General features: G+C 46.9%; 1 protein-coding gene across 8 annotated transcripts in view; it reads left to right on the top strand.

Moving 5' to 3' along the window:
- The window catches only part of LOC106570928 (PDZ domain-containing protein 2), a 241,900-nt gene that overhangs the window by 61,128 nt on the left and 161,579 nt on the right, over positions 1–19,193 (top strand). The window contains exon 1 of one of the 8 annotated variants that reach the window (XM_045695435.1): positions 2,378–3,345. The exons of the other annotated variants lie outside the window; for them this stretch is intronic. The gene's annotated coding sequence lies outside the window, so the exon portion shown is untranslated. Of the gene's footprint in view, positions 1–2,377; positions 3,346–19,193 lie in introns of those variants that run through there. 8 annotated transcript variants of the gene reach the window in all.

The following is a 19,193-nucleotide window of genomic DNA, read 5'->3' as shown; positions in this document are numbered from 1 at the left end:
TGTTTAGCTGGCCCAGAGTTGGGGTTTAGCTGGCCCAGAGTTGGTGTTTAGCTGACCCAGAGTTGGTGTTTAGCTGACCCAGAGTTGGTATTTAGCTGGCCCAGAGTTGGTGTTTAGCTGACCCAGAGTTGGTGTTTAGCTGGCCCAGAGTTGGTGTTTAGCTGGCCCAGAGTTGGTATTTAGCTGGCCCAGAGTTGGTGTTTAGCTGACCCAGAGTTGTTATTTAGCTGGCCCAGAGTTGGTATTTAGCTGGCCCAGAGTTGGTATTTAGCTGACCCAGAGTTGGTATTTAGCTGACCCAGAGTTGGTATTTAGCTGGCCCAGAGTTGGTATTTAGCTGACCCAGAGTTGTTATTTAGCTGACCCAGAGTTGGTATTTAGCTGACCCAGAGTTGGTATTTAGCTGACCCAGAGTTGGTATTTAGCTGACCCAGAGTTGGTATTTAGCTGACCCAGAGTTGGTATTTAGCTGACCCAGAGTTGGTATTTAGCTGGCCCAGAGTTGGTATTTACCTGACCCAGAGTTGCTGTTAAGCTGGCCCAGAGTTGGTATTTAGCTGACCCAGAGTTGGTATTTAGCTGACCCAGAGTTGGTATTTAGCTGACCCAGAGTTGGTATTTAGCTGACCCAGAGTTGGTATTTAGCTGACCCAGAGTTGTTATTTAGCTGACCCAGAGTTGGTATTTAGCTGACCCAGAGTTGGTATTTAGCTGACCCAGAGTTGGTGTTTAGCTGGCCCAGAGTTGGTATTTAGCTGACCCAGAGTTGGTGTTTAGCTGACCCAGAGTTGGTATTTAGCTGACCCAGAGTTGGTATTTAGCTGGCCCAGAGTTGGTATTTACCTGACCCAGAGTTGGTGTTTAGCTGGCCCAGAGTTGGTATTTAGCTGGCCCAGAGTTGGTGTTTAGCTGACCCAGAGTTGGTATTTAGCTGGCCCAGAGTTGGTATTTAGCTGGCCCAGAGTTGGTATTTAGCTGGCCCAGAGTTGGTGTTTAGCTGACCCAGAGTTGGTGTTTAGCTGGCCCAGAGTTGGTATTTAGCTGGCCCAGAGTTGGTGTTTAGCTGGCCCAGAGTTGGTTTTTAGCTGGCCCAGAGTTGGTGTTTAGCTGACCCAGAGTGCATACAGTACATCCCTCAATAATCTGTCTCTGAAACTCAGTCATAACAAACCTATTTTGTCAGAAATTGATTTTGATGGCCCCTCCCACGTTTACTATTCATTAGGTCCTGAAGTGTTATCAACAGATCATCAGAGACATCTTCAGAGTGTCTGTCTGTGACGGAACACCTGAGTTGTTTACGACGTAGGAAGCTAGACCTACTCAGGGGGTTTCTAACGCCAGCCAGCTTCAGTTAGCTTCACATTCCAGGTCAGGCTTCATCCGTACGTCGACGGTAGAAATTGCTCGTCCGCCTGCCACTGACTCTAGCAGGCCTGTAACTGTGCATGTGCGCATGTGGCTAGTCGAACGCTGAAGTCTTCATTGAGACAATGCTGAAACATCAATTCATGGGCCAGTCTGTGCCATATTTTCATTTGTGCCGTAATCAGAATAGTATTTTAGACGTGCCGTCTTTATTTTATTCTTTATCGTTAATACTTTTTTTCCCCCACTATTGATCAAATAATTGTATTTTTTCTTTAACCTTTATTTAGCTAGGCAAGTCAGTTAAGAACAAATTCTTATTTACAACGAAGGCCTAGGAACAGTGGGTTAACTGCCTTGTTCAGGGGGCAGAACGACAGATTTTTACCTTGTCAGCTCGGGGGGATTTAAACCAGCAACCTTTCGGTTACTGGCCCAATGCTCTAACCACTAGGCTTGCCACCCCAAAGTCATATTACGTCATACAAAAAAAGTATTACTGCACATGAAGTTTAAAAAACATTCTGTCATTACTAAATGTGTAATGTGATTGATATTTAAACATTAGATTAATAAAATATCTAATCAATCACTTTTGTATTACCGGTTATCCCGAGTTGTACACGGTATTAAACCTCGCTTACTCCCCTACACACTGGTCTTGACTAGAAGAAAAAACAAAACTGTTTGGGGAAGGGTCTCTTCTGCATTGTTCAACCAATCCAGAAAATGTGGAGGAGGAGTTAAGGTCCAAAAGCGGAATTCCGGGTGACAGGTTCTCTCTTCATTTCCTCTGAAAATCGGAACATCCGGTTGTTGTGGGCTGGCAGAGACTGGTATTTATGTCATCTGTTTCAGTGATCTGCAATACCTTCACTGCTCTGACAGGGGGCAGTATAGGTTCACACCAGACAGAGGTATAGATAGACAGTAGTACCGTGTGACTCTAGCGCTATAAGGTGGGGAGGCAGGGGGGTGGGGAGGGGACACCGAGGAACCGCGCACACGGCGCAGCCCTGGCTGTTCAGACTGGTGGTGGGAATTCCGAGTCTTTTTGGTAAAACGGTCCATTTGGCTCCGTTCACGTTAAAGAGCCGGCTCATTTGGCTTCCGAACGGCTCTTCCTTAAAAATGCTTAAAAAAAAAAAAAGTCAAATCTCCAATGTAAAGCCCAGGAGGTAGGCTACTATTATGTTAGAATCGTGAAATGCGCGTTCAAATGCATTTTTATCTGGCCTGCAAGAATGTAATTTTTTTTTTTAAGCACTGACACAAATCAGCGGGGACCAGATTGACGTGCTCTCCCCACTACTTATTGTTTCTGCAACGAGGATTCACCCTCTTTACATAAGTATGTTGTAATTTAGCTGCAGAAAAACGTTGTTTTGAGCTCAGAAAGCAGCAGCAGTAGTAGAATGCAAAATCAGGGAGCCAAAACAAACAGCTCTTTCACCGATGCGATTCGGCTCCCAACGTTCACCTAAAAGATCCGCTCAAAAAGAGCCGGTCGTTCGCGAAACGACCCATCACTAGTTCAGACCCCAATGATATGATATTATTGTAATGCCCTACACGCGTAAACAGTCGTTGGATTCAGAGGACACCCGCGACACCGGTTTTTTTATCCTGGACACCTGCGGACAGCTGAAGCGGAGACAATCCTTCGTTGAATGAATAAGACGGATGCGTGTAACCAGCAGTGAAAGTACACTTTTCAAGAACTAGAAGCGCTCATAGTAAACTGTCAAAACGAGTAACAGTTTATCAGGATAAAACGGAAGAAGAATGACTCATTTTTGGAAACATTGTAAGTAACGGCAGGTTACATTGTCCCGCTGCTTGAATGCAGACCTGCGATTAAACCAAATACCGAACGAACGCGCGTCAACTCGGATTAAACCCGTGTGCGGCTGGGCGTCAAGCAGGCAGAGGAAAGGAAACAACGTGGCTAAAATGGGGTTTAAGTAAGAACTTCAGGTATGGTTTATTTCCCTTTGGTTTTTTACTGTACTAATAGGATGCGCTTGTGATTTGTGTAGCCCGACCTGTGATGTTGTTCAATGCTTTACAGACAGACAGACAGTCAGCGGAATATCTCCGAGTTCCCCTCCAAATCTCACTAGTCACAGCGGCTGGTGCAGGGCTTTTCTGTATTCTTACAGGGGACAGATGTTTTTTAAAAGTATTTACGGGGACAGACATTTTCTACATGGGATTACTTTTCCGAAAACCGGTATAAATTACAATACATAAACACAATTATAATCTTATCTTCATCTTTTGTTTTTATTTACACATAGGAAACATTTTATAAATGTCTACCCAGACTATTTGCATTGCCCCCCCCCCCCCCCTCTTCTACGCTGCTGCTACTCTCTGTTATTATCTCTGCATAGTCACTTTAGTAACTCTACCTACATGTACATATTACCTCAATTACCTCGACACCGGTGCCCCCACACATTGACTCTGTACTGGTACCCCCTGTATATTTGCCACGCTATTGTTATTTACTGCTGCTCTTTAATTATTTGTTATTCTTATCTCTTACTTATTTCGGGGGTATTTTCGTAAAACTGCATTGTTGGTTAAGGGCTTGTAAGTAAGCATTGCACTGTAAAGTGTACACCTGCTGTATTCGGCGCATGTGACAAATAACATTTGATTTGATCTCAGGTGACCAGCATCATATTCAGTTCTATTTTCTAAATCTTTGTCATTTTGTTATTTTCTCTGTCTTGTTTTGAATGTATTTTTACACATTTAAACCTTGTATGCATGGCATATCTGTTGACTATAGTTTTTGCGAATAAGTCTCACTCCCTCCGCATCAGCAGAGAACATGTCCCTATAACAAACTGTACCACCTCAGTGTGGATTTAAACTCATCACATTTTGTACCAAAATTTGTGTTCAGTTCATCTAAAAACTCCGAAATCACGGGAGTGATCTGTATTGATGATGACTGAACGTAGTTGCGCAGTGTAGGGAAATTTAGCGTTTGGGCTCAAATCAGAGGACAAAAATACATTTCTTTTTAAAAAAGAAATCCATTTTCAATCATGTCAATAACTGTTTTATTCCTCCCCTGTAGTCCCAAATTAAATCCATTCAAATTATTCAAAAAATATCACAAAAAAAAAACACACAACCTCTGATACGAACTCCACATCAAACATTTTCGCTATAAGTGTTGGCTTTCTTGTGGCGGAGAAAAGCAAAATGGCGTTATTCTCCCTAAACTCACACAGGCTGCTCTCTTGAGAGCATCATTACTCCTGCTTAGCCACCGAACCTCATTAAGTCAGACTACGAAACCAGTGATGTTGATTGAATAAAGTTGATGATAGACACAACTGAGTCCATGATGTTTTTAAACTCACAGCTGAGTTAAGCGCACACTCTGGTGTATCAGGCAGTGTAGTGATCTCATCTGCAGTGGAAAGGGTCTGGTGTATCAGGCAGTGTAGTGATCTCATCTGCAGTGGAAAGGCTGTGGTGTATCAGGCAGTGTAGTGATCTCATCTGCAGTGGAAAGGCTGTGGTGTATCAGGCAGTGTAGTGATCTCATCTGCAGTGGAAACTTTTTCAGCAGTTGTAGGCGTAGTGATCTCATCTGCAGTGGAAAGGCTGTGGTGTATCAGGCAGTGTAGTGATCTCATCTGCAGTGGAAAGGGTCTGGTGTATCAGGCAGTGTAGAGATCTCATCTGCAGTGGAAAGGGCAGGAAAGGTGGGGTGATATTGATTGACAGCACTTAATTGGCATATACAGGAAAACAGATTCTCCCATTGGAGAATATTGAACGAGGACTCCTTTTGACAGTAATCATTGGATTTTTGCAGGGATTTTTTTGTTGCCTAAAATAAAATAACAATTATGTTCAGAATTGATCAAAGGGCCATTCTAAATTGATAAACGGTCCAGATCTGAGCCCAGATTCACAAAACCTTTTTTTAGGAAGAAATTTCAGCAATTTTTTTTTTCTTGCATAAATATAGATTTAAGAAGAAAGTTAAGCAAAGTTGCTATTCCCTAAAAAGGTTATTGGAACAATTGTTGCACTATTTCTTATGTTTCTCCTTAAGCAAAAAAATAAATAATATATATAGGGAACAGGGTATCATTTGGAATGCACTCATGTTCTCTCTCTCTCTCTCTCTCTCTCTCTCTCTCTCTCTCTCTCTCTCTCATTGAATGGCTTTGTGGCTGACACAATGAAAGTGTACGTAACCCACCCTATTGGTTCGACCAACGACCAGCAGAAGCTATTTTTGAAGTTATTTTTATGTTGGTTACATACAAATCCACCACTGTAGTTTGTGTCTCACTCAGCATGGCTCTAATAGTCACTTCAAACCTCCTTACTGCCTCAGCATGGTTCTAATAGTCACTTCAAACCTCCTTACTGCCTCAGCATGGCTCTAATAGTCACTTCAAACCTCCTTACTGCCTCAGCATGGCTCTAATAGTCACTTCAAACCTCCTTACTGCCTCAGCATGGCTCTAATAGTCACTTCAAACCTCCTTACTGCCTCAGCATGGCTCTAATAGTCACTTCAAACCTCATTACTGCCCCAGCATGGCTCTAATAGCCACTTCAAACCTCCTTACTGCCCCAGCATGGCTCTAATAGTCACTTCAAACCTCCTTACTGCCTCAGCATGGCTCTAATAGTCACTTCAAACCTCCTTACTGCCTCAGCATGGCTCTAATAGTCACTTCAAACCTCCTTACTGCCTCAGCGTGGTTCTAATAGTCACTTCAAACCTCCTTACTGCCTCAGCATGGCTCTAATAGTCACTTCAAACCTCCTTACTGCCTCAGCATGGTTCTAATAGTCACTTCAAACCTCCTTACTGCCTCAGCATGGCTCTAATAGTCACTTCAAACCTCCTTACTGCCTCAGCAGGGTTCTAATAGTCACTTCAAACCTCCTTACTGCCTCAGCATGGCTCTAATAGTCACTTCAAACCTCCTTACTGCCTCAGCATGGCTCTAATAGTCACTTCAAACCTCATTACTGCCCCAGCATGGCTCTAATAGCCACTTCAAACCTCCTTACTGCCCCAGCATGGCTCTAATAGTCACTTCAAACCTCCTTACTGCCTCAGCATGGCTCTAATAGTCACTTCAAACCTCCTTACTGCCTCAGCATGGCTCTAATAGTCACTTCAAACCTCCTTACTGCCTCAGCGTGGTTCTAATAGTCACTTCAAACCTCCTTACTGCCTCAGCGTGGCTCTAATAGTCACTTCAAACCTCCTTACTGCCTCAGCATGGCTCTAATAGTCACTTCAAACCTCCTTACTGCCTCAGCATGGCTCTAATAGTCACTTCAAACCTCCTTACTGCCTCAGCATGGTTCTAATAGTCACTTCAAACCTCCTTACTGCCTCAGCATGGCTCCTGTTTATTCACATGGGTAACATATGTTGACATTGCCAAAGTAAGTGAAATAAATAAAAAACAAAAGTGAAATAAACAATCAGAAATGAACAGATTACACTCACTAAAGTTCCAAAGAAATAGAGACATTTCAAATGTCATATTATGTGTATACAGTGTTATATCAATGTGCCAATAGTTAAAGTACAAAAGGGAAAATAAATAAACATAAATATGGGTTGTATTTATACTGGTGTTTGTGCGTCACTGGTTACCCACTTTTCTTGTGGCAACAGGTCCCAAATCTTGCTACTGTGATGGCACAATGTGGCATTTCACCTAATTTAACTGGGAGTTTATACAAATGTGAGTTGTTTTCAAATTCTTTGTGGGTCTGTGTAATCTGAGGGAAATCTGTGTCTCTAATATGGTCATACATTTGGCAGGAGGTTAGGAAGTGCAGCTCAGTTTCCACCTCATTTTGTGGGCAGTGTTGCACATGGACAGACCTGGCTCTCAAGAAAAGACAGGCTACGGCGGCCTTTCTCAATAGCAAGTCTATGCTCACTGAGTCTGTACATAGTCAAAGCTTTCCTTAAGTTTGGGTCAGTCACAGTGGTCAGGTATTCTGCCACTGTGTACTCTCTGTTTAGGGCCAAATAGCATTCTAGATTCTCTCTCTCCGTCCGTCTCGCTCCCTCTCATATATGCTCTGTCTGTCTGTCTGTCTGTCTGTCTCTGTCTCTGTCTCTGTCTCTCTGTCTCTGTCTCTCTGTCTCTGTCTCTCTGTCTCTCTGTCTTTCGCTCTCTGTCTCTCGCTCTCATATTCTCTCTCCCCCCCTTCCTGAAACATAGAGTGCTGAGTGAGGTAGTTCCTGGTTGGTTCCCCTGACCATACCACACTGTGGAATGTCTACACTAGGGCTCCAAATCAAGGAAGGGTGCCCAATATCCACATAGCACTTGCCAGCCCAATACATTGCTTCATACTAAGTAGTATTTTAGTATGGAATTGGCACTCTATATTCCCTATGTAGTGGGGCCATAGGGTTCTGGTCAAAAGTAGTGCACTATATAGGGAATAGGGTGCCATATGGGGAAAGGTTTCCTGCAGGTGTGTCTACTGAATGCCCTAATAGTGAAACATCAAGAGTTCTCCTGTAACTCTGGGTGCACTTTGATAATATTCACCACGTTTGTTCATGTATTAAAATCCCCTAGACTCCAACTAACTGTGTTTGTCCACAGGAGTATGGTAGCTTTCTGAAATAGCCTCGAGAATAGCCTGAATAGTGGGCGAGAGAGAAACCAACGAGTCGGTATAGAAACACACATTTGATCAAGTTCACTTTGGACTTTTCGTTGTGGTTTCAAGGGAAATAAACATCAGAATGGCATTTCATGTTGAAAGCTGCAATCCCCCTTATTTAGTTTGTGCTGTTTTAGCTAGTCTGACTCGACTAATGATGAATGAATTCACACAGGTATCTACTGCTTTAGCCATTTCTATCCTTTTTTTCCCCCAGAACTCTCCTATAACATATTGTTCTAATTCTGTGTCTGATCCTCATCCTCTGAGACTTCAGCTAATTGGCCCTCATCCTCGTGAGACTTCAGCTAATTGGCCCTCATCCTCGTGAGACTTCAGCTAATTGGCCCTCATCCTCGTGAGACTTCAGCTAATTGGCCCTCATCCTCTGAGACTTCAGCTAATTGGCCCTCATCCTCTGAGACTTCAGCTAATTGGCCCTCTTCCTCTGAGACTTCAGCTAATTGGCCCTCATCCTCGTGAAACTTCAGCTAATTGGCCCTCATCCTCTGAGATTTCAGCTAATTGGCCCTCATCCTCTGAGACTTCAGCTAATTGGCCCTCATCCTCGTGAGACTTCAGCTAATTGGCCCTCATCCTCGTGAGGCTTCAGCCAATTGGCCCTCATCCTCTGAGACTATAGCTAATTGGCCCTCATCCTCTGAGACTATAACTAATTGGCCCTCTTCCTCTGAGACTTCAGCCAATTGGCCCTCATCCTCTTGAGACTTCAGCTAATTGGCCCTCATCCTCTGAGACATCAGCCAATTGGCTCGTTAGTCACAGTGTTGTGTGATCTGTGTCTGAAAAGGCACCCTATTCCCTACATAGTGTACGACGTTCCACCAACAGTAGTTCACTATATAGGGAATAGGGTGTGATTTTGAATGTAGACCTTGTTGCCAGTAGTGCCTGTCAGATTTGAGCTCAAGCTTTGCTCCACCAGGCAGCCACAGTACAGCCGTCCCCTACGGGTTCAGTTGAAGTCCACAGAGAGTGTTGGTAGTTAAAAGCTTCCAAAGCATCAGAAATGCCAATCTGAGACCAGGGCTCCCTGAATCATTTAGGAATGGAATCTTTGGTGTTATTTCACAATGGTAATTAAGGTCAAGATGACTGGTTAAGCCACCCTGTGAATTTTAGGGTAGGAGGATAGAGTTAGGAGTTTTTTTAAGTAGCCAGTATTTGCACATCCATCGCAGGTGCAGGGTACAAAAAGTGAAGTAAAACTGTTGTAGGCTACCAAGAGTTTAATTGTGCAACAGTTTGACCCAAAGGTGTGACCTTCATTCAACAGTCTTTCTTTTAGGAATGATTTATGGCCTTCTATCGCATTGGTTTGCGAGGCTGGCATGATGTCATTGAGGTACAGTAGCTGGCTGCAGGTCGGAAGACAGAAAGTTTCAGAGGAAAGTTATTGTTCTATTCATTCTATTTACCAGTCATATTACCAGGGTTAGAGGTTCCCAGCCTGTTCTATTTACCAGTCATATTACCAGGGTTACAGGTTCCCAGCCTGTTCTATTTACCAGTCATATTACCAGGGTTAGAGGTTCCCAGCCTGTTCTATTTACCAGTCATATTACCAGGGTTACAGGTTCCCAGCCTGTTCTATTTACCAGTCATATTACCAGGGTTACAGGTTCCCAGCCTGTTCTATTTACCAGTCATATTACCAGGGTTAGAGGTTCCCAGCCTGGTCTATTTACCAGTCATATTACCAGGGTTAGAGGTTCCCAGCCTGTTCTATTTACCAGTCATATTACCAGGGTTAGAGGTTCCCAGCCTGTTCTATTTACCAGTCATATTACCAGGGTTAGAGGTTCCCAGCCTGTTCTATTTACCAGTCATATTACCAGGGTTACAGGTTCCCAGCCTGTTCTATTTACCAGTCATATTACCAGGGTTACAGGTTCCCAGCCTGTTCTATTTACCAGTCATATTACCAGGGTTAGAGGTTCCCAGCCTGTTCTATTTACCAGTCATATTACCAGGGTTAGAGGTTCCCAGCCTGTTCTATTTACCAGTCATATTACCAGGGTTAGAGGTTCCCAGCCTGGTCTATTTACCAGTCATATTACCAGGGTTAGAGGTTTCAATCCTGCTCTCTTCATTCTATTTACCAGTCATATGTGTGCTGCTGCTGCATTACAGGGAGTAACAACAATTTCAGCAAGGAGCAACAAAGTCCCATCACATTGTTAAAGGTAGACTCAATGAAATGACGTTGACACTAGCAGCGTCGCAGATATTGAGATGAGCGAGATGCACGACTTCGCTGTCACACAGCCACACACAGTATCTGCACATGTGCACTGATTGGCTTTAAGAGGTTACAGTGTGGTTGCCAGGGCACCAAAACAGTGGAGAAGTTGAGCCTCGTGCTTCAATGCTCTTAGTTTGCAGAAATGTACCCAGTATGCTGTTTACCTTCACTCAGACATCATTTACAGATAGACAGGGGCACACTCCAACACTCCCAACACTCCCAACACTCCAACATTCAGATATCATTTACAGATAGACAGGGGCACACTCCAACACTCCCAACACTCCAACATTCAGACATGATAGACAGGGGCACACTCCAACACTCCCAACACTCCAACACTCACAACACTACAACACTCCCAACACTCCAACATTCAGACATGATAGACAGGGGCACACTCCCAACGCTCTTAGTTTGCAGAAATGTACCCAGTATGCTGTTTACCTTCACTCAGACATCATTTACAGATAGACAGGGGCACACTCCAACACTCCCAACACTCCCAACACTCCAACATTCAGACATGATAGACAGGGGCACACTCCAACACTCCCAACACTCCAACATTCAGACATGATAGACAGGGGCACACTCCAACACTCCCAACACTCCCAACATTCAGACATGATTTACAGATAGACAGGGGCACACTCCAACACTCCCAACACTCCAACACTCCAACATTCCAACACTCCCAACACTCCCAACATTCAGACATGATTTACAGATAGACAGGGGCACACTCCAACACTCCCAACACTCCCAACACTCCAATACTCCCAACACTCCCAACACTCCAACATTCAGACATGATTTACAGATAGACAGGGGCACACTCCAACACTCCCAATACTCCCAACACTCCCAACACTCCAACATTCAGACATGATTTACAGATAGACAGGGGCACACTCCAACACTCCCAACACTCCAATACTCCCAACACTCCCAACATTCAGACATGATTTACAGATAGACAGGGGCACACTCCAAGACTCCCAACACTCCAATACTCCCAACACTCCAACATTCAGACATCATTTACAGATAGACAGGGGCACACTCCAACACTCCCAACACTCCCAACACTCCCAACACTCCAACACTCCAACATCATTTACAGATAGACAGGGGCACACTCCAACACTCCCAACACTCCCAACACTCCCAACACCCCAACACTCCCAACACTCCCAACACTCCAACACTCCAACACTCCAACATCATTTACAGATAGACAGGGGCACACTCCAACACTCCCAACACTCCCAACACTCCCAACACTCCAACACTCCCAACACTCCAACATTCAGACATGATTTACAGATAGACAGGGGCACACTCCAACACTCCCAACACTCCAACATCCCAACACTCCCAACATTCAGACATGATTTACAGATAGACAGGGGCACACTCCAACACTCCCAACACTCCCAACACTCCAACATTCAGACATGATTTACAGATAGACAGGGGCACACTCCAACACTCCCAACACTCCGAAACACTCCAATACTCCCAACACTCCCAACACTCCAACATTCAGACATGATTTACAGATAGACAGGGGCACACTCCCAACCCTCCCAACACTCCCAACACTCCAACACTCCCAACACTCCAACATTCAGACATCATTTACAGATAGACAGGGGCACACTCCAACACTCCCAACACTCCCAACACTCCAACATTCAGATATCATTTACAGATAGACAGGGGCACACTCCAACACTCCCAACACTCCAACATTCAGACATGATAGACAGGGGCACACTCCAACACTCCCAACACTCCAACACTCACAACACTACAACACTCCCAACACTCCAACATTCAGACATGATAGACAGGGGCACACTCCCAACGCTCTTAGTTTGCAGAAATGTACCCAGTATGCTGTTTACCTTCACTCAGACATCATTTACAGATAGACAGGGGCACACTCCAACACTCCCAACACTCCCAACACTCCAACATTCAGACATGATAGACAGGGGCACACTCCAACACTCCCAACACTCCAACATTCAGACATGATAGACAGGGGCACACTCCAACACTCCCAACACTCCCAACATTCAGACATGATTTACAGATAGACAGGGGCACACTCCAAGACTCCCAACACTCCAATACTCCCAACACTCCAACATTCAGACATCATTTACAGATAGACAGGGGCACACTCCAACACTCCCAACACCCCAACACTCCCAACACTCCAACATTCCAACACTCCAACACTCCAACACTCCAACATTCCAACACTCCCAACACTCCAACACTCCAACATTCAGACATCATTTACAGATAGACAGGGGCACACTCCAACACTCCCAACACTCCAACACTCCCAACACTCCAACATTCAGACATGATTTACAGATAGACAGGGGCACACTCCAACACTCCCAACACTCCAACACTCCAACATTCCAACACTCCCAACACTCCCAACATTCAGACATGATTTACAGATAGACAGGGGCACACTCCAACACTCCCAACACTCCCAACACTCCAATACTCCCAACACTCCCAACACTCCAACATTCAGACATGATTTACAGATAGACAGGGGCACACTCCAACACTCCCAACACTCCAATACTCCCAACACTCCCAACACTCCAACATTCAGACATGATTTACAGATAGACAGGGGCACACTCCAACACTCCCAACACTCCCAACACTCCAATACTCCCAACACTCCAACATTCAGACATGATTTACAGATAGACAGGGGCACACTCCAACACTCCCAACACTCCCAACACTCCAACACTCCAACACTCCAACACTCCCAATACTCCCAACACTCCAACACTCCAACACTCCCAACACTCCCAATACTCCCAACACTCCAACACTCCAACACTCCCAACACTCCCAACACTCCCAACACTCCCAACACTCCCAACACTCCCAACACTCCCAACACTCCCAACACTCCAACATCATTTACAGATAGACAGGGGCACACTCCAACACTCCCAACACCCCAACACTCCCAACACCCCAACACTCCCAACACTCCCAACACTCCAACACTCCAACACTCCAACATCATTTACAGATAGACAGGGGCACACTCCAACACTCCCAACACTCCCAACACTCCCAACACTCCAACACTCCCAACACTCCAACATTCAGACATGATTTACAGATAGACAGGGGCACACTCCCAACACTCCCAACACTCCAACACTCCCAACACTCCCAACATTCAGACATGATTTACAGATAGACAGGGGCACACTCCAACACTCCCAACACTCCCAACACTCCCAACACTCCAACATTCAGACATCATTTACAGATAGACAGGGGCACACTCCAACACTCCCAACACTCCCAACACTCCAATACTCCCAACACTCCCAACACTCCAACATTCAGACATGATTTACAGATAGACAGGGGCACACTCCCAACACTCCCAACACTCCCAACACTCCCAACACTCCCAACACTCCAACATTCAGACATCATTTACAGATAGACAGGGGCACACTCCAACACTCCCAACACTCCCAACACTCCAACATTCAGATATCATTTACAGATAGACAGGGGCACACTCCAACACTCCCAACACTCCAGCATTCAGACATGATAGACAGGGGCACACTCCAACACTCCCAACACTCCAACACTCACAACACTACAACACTCCCAACACTCCAACATTCAGACATGATAGACAGGGGCACACTCCCAACGCTCTTAGTTTGCAGAAATGTACCCAGTATGCTGTTTACCTTCACTCAGACATCATTTACAGATAGACAGGGGCACACTCCAACACTCCCAACACTCCCAACACTCCAACATTCAGACATGATAGACAGGGGCACACTCCAACACTCCCAACACTCCAACATTCAGACATGATAGACAGGGGCACACTCCAACACTCCCAACACTCCCAACATTCAGACATGATTTACAGATAGACAGGGGCACACTCCAAGACTCCCAACACTCCAATACTCCCAACACTCCAACATTCAGACATCATTTACAGATAGACAGGGGCACACTCCAACACTCCCAACACTCCCAACACCCCAACACTCCCAACACTCCAACATTCCAACACTCCAACACTCCAACACTCCAACATTCCAACACTCCCAACACTCCAACACTCCAACATTCAGACATCATTTACAGATAGACAGGGGCACACTCCAACACTCCCAACACTCCAACACTCCCAACACTCCAACACTTCAGACGTGATTTACAGATAGACAGGGGCACACTCCAACACTCCCAACACTCCAACACTCCAACATTCCAACACTCCCAACACTCCCAACATTCAGACATGATTTACAGATAGACAGGGGCACACTCCAACACTCCCAACACTCCCAACACTCCAATACTCCCAACACTCCCAACACTCCAACATTCAGACATGATTTACAGATAGACAGGGGCACACTCCAACACTCCCAACACTCCAATCCCCAACACTCCCAACACTCCAACATTCAGACATGATTTACAGATAGACAGGGGCACACTCCAACACTCCCAACACTCCAATACTCCCAACACTCCAACATTCAGACATGATTTACAGATAGACAGGGGCACACTCCAACACTCCCAACACTCCAACACTCCCAACACTCCCAACACTCCCAACACTCCAACACTCCAACACTCCAACACTCCCAATACTCCAACACTCCCAACACTCCAACATTCAGACATAATTTACAGATACACAGGGGCACACTCCAACACTCCCAACACTCCCAACATTCAGACATCATTTACAGATAGACACGTAACCGTCGGTTACTCGTTGTGCACTATCATTATATAGGGAACAGGGTGCTTATTTGGGATGCAGAACCCAGCCTCACACGATATTAGACAGCTTGTACATTAGTCCCCCGGCGTGACAACTGACAGAAAGAAGTGCTTGTTTTGTTTAAAACCTCTAAATTGAGGCGATTCACATGTTGAGCAGATTAACATGTTTTCCATTCATGTTTATCCCGTCGCTGTAAACTCTTACAACTCTTTCTAAAGCCAAAAATCCTCTGGGTTTTTTTCCCCCCTAGAACTTCTTTGAGTCTGGTGCGATGCTTGGAGGCAGTGCAGTAGGATTGCTGTGTATAATTTGGGTCAGTAGAAGTCTGAATGTAGACTGTGCTAAACGTGAACACCATAGCTAACAGCTACTTCACCCAAGGCCTATAGAACAGAGGTGCTATCTTCTCTAAACTGCCCGAGACACTATATAAATTGAATTCCATTCATTGACTTGAGTTAATCATGTTGATTTGTTGAGAAAAGATGTCAGTACGTTTTGGTATGTCTGCACTGGTAAATCAAAAGGTCAGGTCACTACAAGCCGTCACAATAAAGCACCAGGACAGTCCGACCCAGGGGTAGTTTGGAGCCAAAGCCTAACTATATCACATCTGTGTACGTTTTCATATTAATCCTGCATTGATGTCAATGGGAGACATGAATATTCTAGAGACACAAAGAACCAGAATTAGTATTAGACCCCTGTACACCTGGGCCAAGACAGATGCATTTCCTCACTTCATATCCAACAGAGGAACAGATATTTTAGCAGGATCACCAGGGGAAGGTCTGATTCCTGAATGACATATCCTGGCAGAGACAGCCTGGTTTCTGGTCCTGGTTTCTGGTTTCTGGTTTCTGGTCCTGGTTTCTGGTCCTGGTTTCTGGTCCTGGTCCTGGTTTCTGGTCCTGGTTTCTGGTCCTGGTCCTGGTTTCTGGTCCTGGTTTCGTATTGTATAATGATGAATTAAATGAAAGGAGGGAATCCATATCATATCTGTATCTCACAGCTGCAACCTCACGGCTTGGAAACCCGACACCCCAAGTTACATTTCACATATATATTTCAGTAATTTAGCAGACACTCTTATCCAGAGCGACTTAAAATTAGTTCATTCATCTTAAGATAACTAGGTGCGACAACCACATCACAAGCATAGCAAGTACATTTTCCCTCAATAAAGTAGTTATCAACAAAGTCAGAGCTAGTAGGATTTAAAAAAAAAATGTATTAAAAAAGATTTTGATGAATTTAAGATACTCTTTGAAGATGGTATGGTTTCAGATGTTCTCGGAAGATGGTAAGGACTTTGCTGTCCTAGCTTCAGGGGGAAGATGGCCAGGGACTTTGCTGTCCTAGCTTCAGGGGGAAGATGGCCAGGGACTCTGCTGTCCTAGCTTCAGGGGGAGATGGCCAGGGACTTTGCTGGCCTAGCTTCAGGGGGAAGATGGCCAGGGACTTTGCTGTCCTAGCTTCAGGGGGAAGATGGCCAGGGACTTTGCTGTCCTAGCTTCAGGGGGGAGATGGCCAGGGACTCTGCTGTCCTAGCTTCAGGGGGAAGATGGCCAGGGACTCTGCTGTCCTAGCTTCAGGGGGAAGATGGACAGGGACTCTGCTGTCCTAGCTTCAGGGGGGAGATGGCCAGGGACTTTGCTGTCCTAGTTTCAGGGGGAAGATGGCCAGGGACTCTGCTGTCCTAGCTTCAGGGGGAAGATGGACAGGGACTCTGCTGTCCTAGCTTCAGGGGGAAGATGGCCAGGGACTTTGCTGTCCTAACTTCAGGGGGAAGATGGCCAGGGACACTGCTGTCCTAACTTCAGGGGGAAGATGGCCAGGGACTCTGCTGTCTTAACTTCAGGGGGAAGATGGCCAGGGACTCTGCTGTCCTAGCTTCAGGGGGAAGATGGCCAGGGACTCTGCTGTCCTAGCTTCAGGGGGAAGATGGCCAGGGACTCTGCTGTCCTAGCTTCAGGGGGAAGATGGCCAGGGACTCTGCTGTCCTAGCTTCAGGGGGAAGATGGCCAGGGACTCTGCTGTCCTAGCTTCAGGGGGAAGATGGCCAGGGACTCTGCTGTCCTAGCTTCAGGGGGAAGATGGCCAGGGACTCTGCTGTCCTAGCTTCAGGGGGAAGATGGACAGGGACTCTGCTGTCCTAACTTCAGGGGGAAGATGGCCAGGGACTCTGCTGTCCTAGCTTCAGGGGGAAGATGGCCAGGGACTCTGCTGTCCTAGCTTCAGGGGGAAGATGGCCAGGGACTCTGCTGTCCTAGCTTCAGGGGGAAGATGGCCAGGGACTCTGCTGTCCTAACTTCAGGGGGAAGATGGCCAGGGACTCTGCTGTCCTAGCTTCAGGGGAAGATGGCCAGGGACTCTGCTGTCCTAGCTTCAGGGGGAAGATGGCCAGGGACTCTGCTGTCCTAGCTTCAGGGGGAAGATGGCCAGGGACTCTGCTGTCCTAGCTTCAGGGGGAAGATGGCCAGGGACTCTGCTGTCCTAGCTTCAGGGGGAAGATGGCCAGGGACTCTGCTGTCCTAGCTTCAGGGGGAAGATGGCCAGGGCATCTGCTGTCCTAACTTCAGGGGGAAGATGGCCAGGGACTCTGCTCTCCTAATTTCAGGGGGAAGATGGCCAGGGACTCTGCTGTCCTAGCTTCAGGGGAAGATGGCCAGGGACTCTGCTGTCCTAGCTTCAGGGGGAAGATGGCCAGGGACTCTGCTGTCCTAACTTCAGGGGGAAGATGGCCAGGGACTCTGCTCTCCTAACTTCAGGGGGAAGATGGCCAGGGACTCTGCTGTCCTAGCTTCAGGGGGAAGATGGCCAGGGACTCTGCTGTCCTAGCTTCAGGGGGAAGATGGCCAGGGCATCTGCTGTCCTAACTTCAGGGGGAAGATGGCCAGGGACTCTGCTCTCCTAACTTCAGGGGGAAGATGGCCAGGGACTCTGCTGTCCTAGCTTTAGGGGGAAGATGGCCAGGGACTTTGCTGTCCTAGTTTCAGGGGGAAGATGCACAGGGACTCTGCTGTCCTAGCTTCAGGGGGAAGATGGCCAGGGACTCTGCTGTCCTAGCTTCAGGGGGAAGATGGCCAGGGACTCTGCTGTCCTAGCTTCAGGGGGAAGATGGCCAGGGCATCTGCTGTCCTAGCTTCAGGGGGAAGATGGCGAGGGACTCTGCTGTCCTAGCTTCAGGGGGAAGATGGCCAGGGCATCTGCTGTCCTAGCTTCAGGGGGAAGATGGCCAGGGACTCTGCTGTCCTAGCTTCAGGGGGAAGATGGCCAGGGACTCTGCTGTCCTAGCTTCAGGGGGAAGATGGCCAGGGACTCTGCTGTCCTAGCTTCAGGGGGAAGATGGCCAGGGACTCTGCTGTCCTAGCTTCAGGGGGAAGATGGCCAGGGACTCTGCTGTCCTAGCTTCAGGGGGAAGATGGCCAGGGACTCTGCTGTCCTAGCTTCAGGGGGAAGATGGCCAGGGACTCTGCTGTCCTAACTTCAGGGGGAAGATGGCCAGGGACTCTGCTCTCCTAACTTCAGGGGGAAGATGGCCAGGGACTCTGCTGTCCTAACTTCAGGGGGAAGATGGCCAGGGACTCTGCTGTCCTAGCTTCAGGGGGAAGATGGCCAGGGACTCTGCTGTCCTAGCTTCAGGGGGAAGATGGCCAGGGACTCTGCTGTCCTAGCTTCAGGGGGAAGATGGCCAGGGACTCTGCTGTCCTAACTTCAGGGGGAAGATGGCCAGGGACTCTGCTCTCCTAACTTCAGGGGGAAGATGGCCAGGGACTCTGCTGTCCTAGCTTTAGGGGGAAGATGGCCAGGGACTTTGCTGTCCTAGTTTCAGGGGGAAGATGCACAGGGACTCTGCTGTCCTAGCTTCAGGGGGAAGATGGCCAGGGACTCTGCTGTCCTAGCTTCAGGGGGAAGATGGCCAGGGACTCTGCTGTCCTAGCTTCAGGGGGAAGATGGCCAGGGCATCTGCTGTCCTAGCTTCAGGGGGAAGATGGCGAGGGACTCTGC

The sequence above is a fragment of the Salmo salar genome, chromosome ssa15 (genome assembly GCF_905237065.1).
Source record: "Salmo salar chromosome ssa15, Ssal_v3.1, whole genome shotgun sequence".
Taxonomy (NCBI): Eukaryota; Metazoa; Chordata; class Actinopteri; order Salmoniformes; family Salmonidae; genus Salmo; species Salmo salar.
The sequence above is the reverse complement of the archived record's forward strand: the minus strand, read 5'-3'. Positions and strand labels throughout refer to the sequence as shown.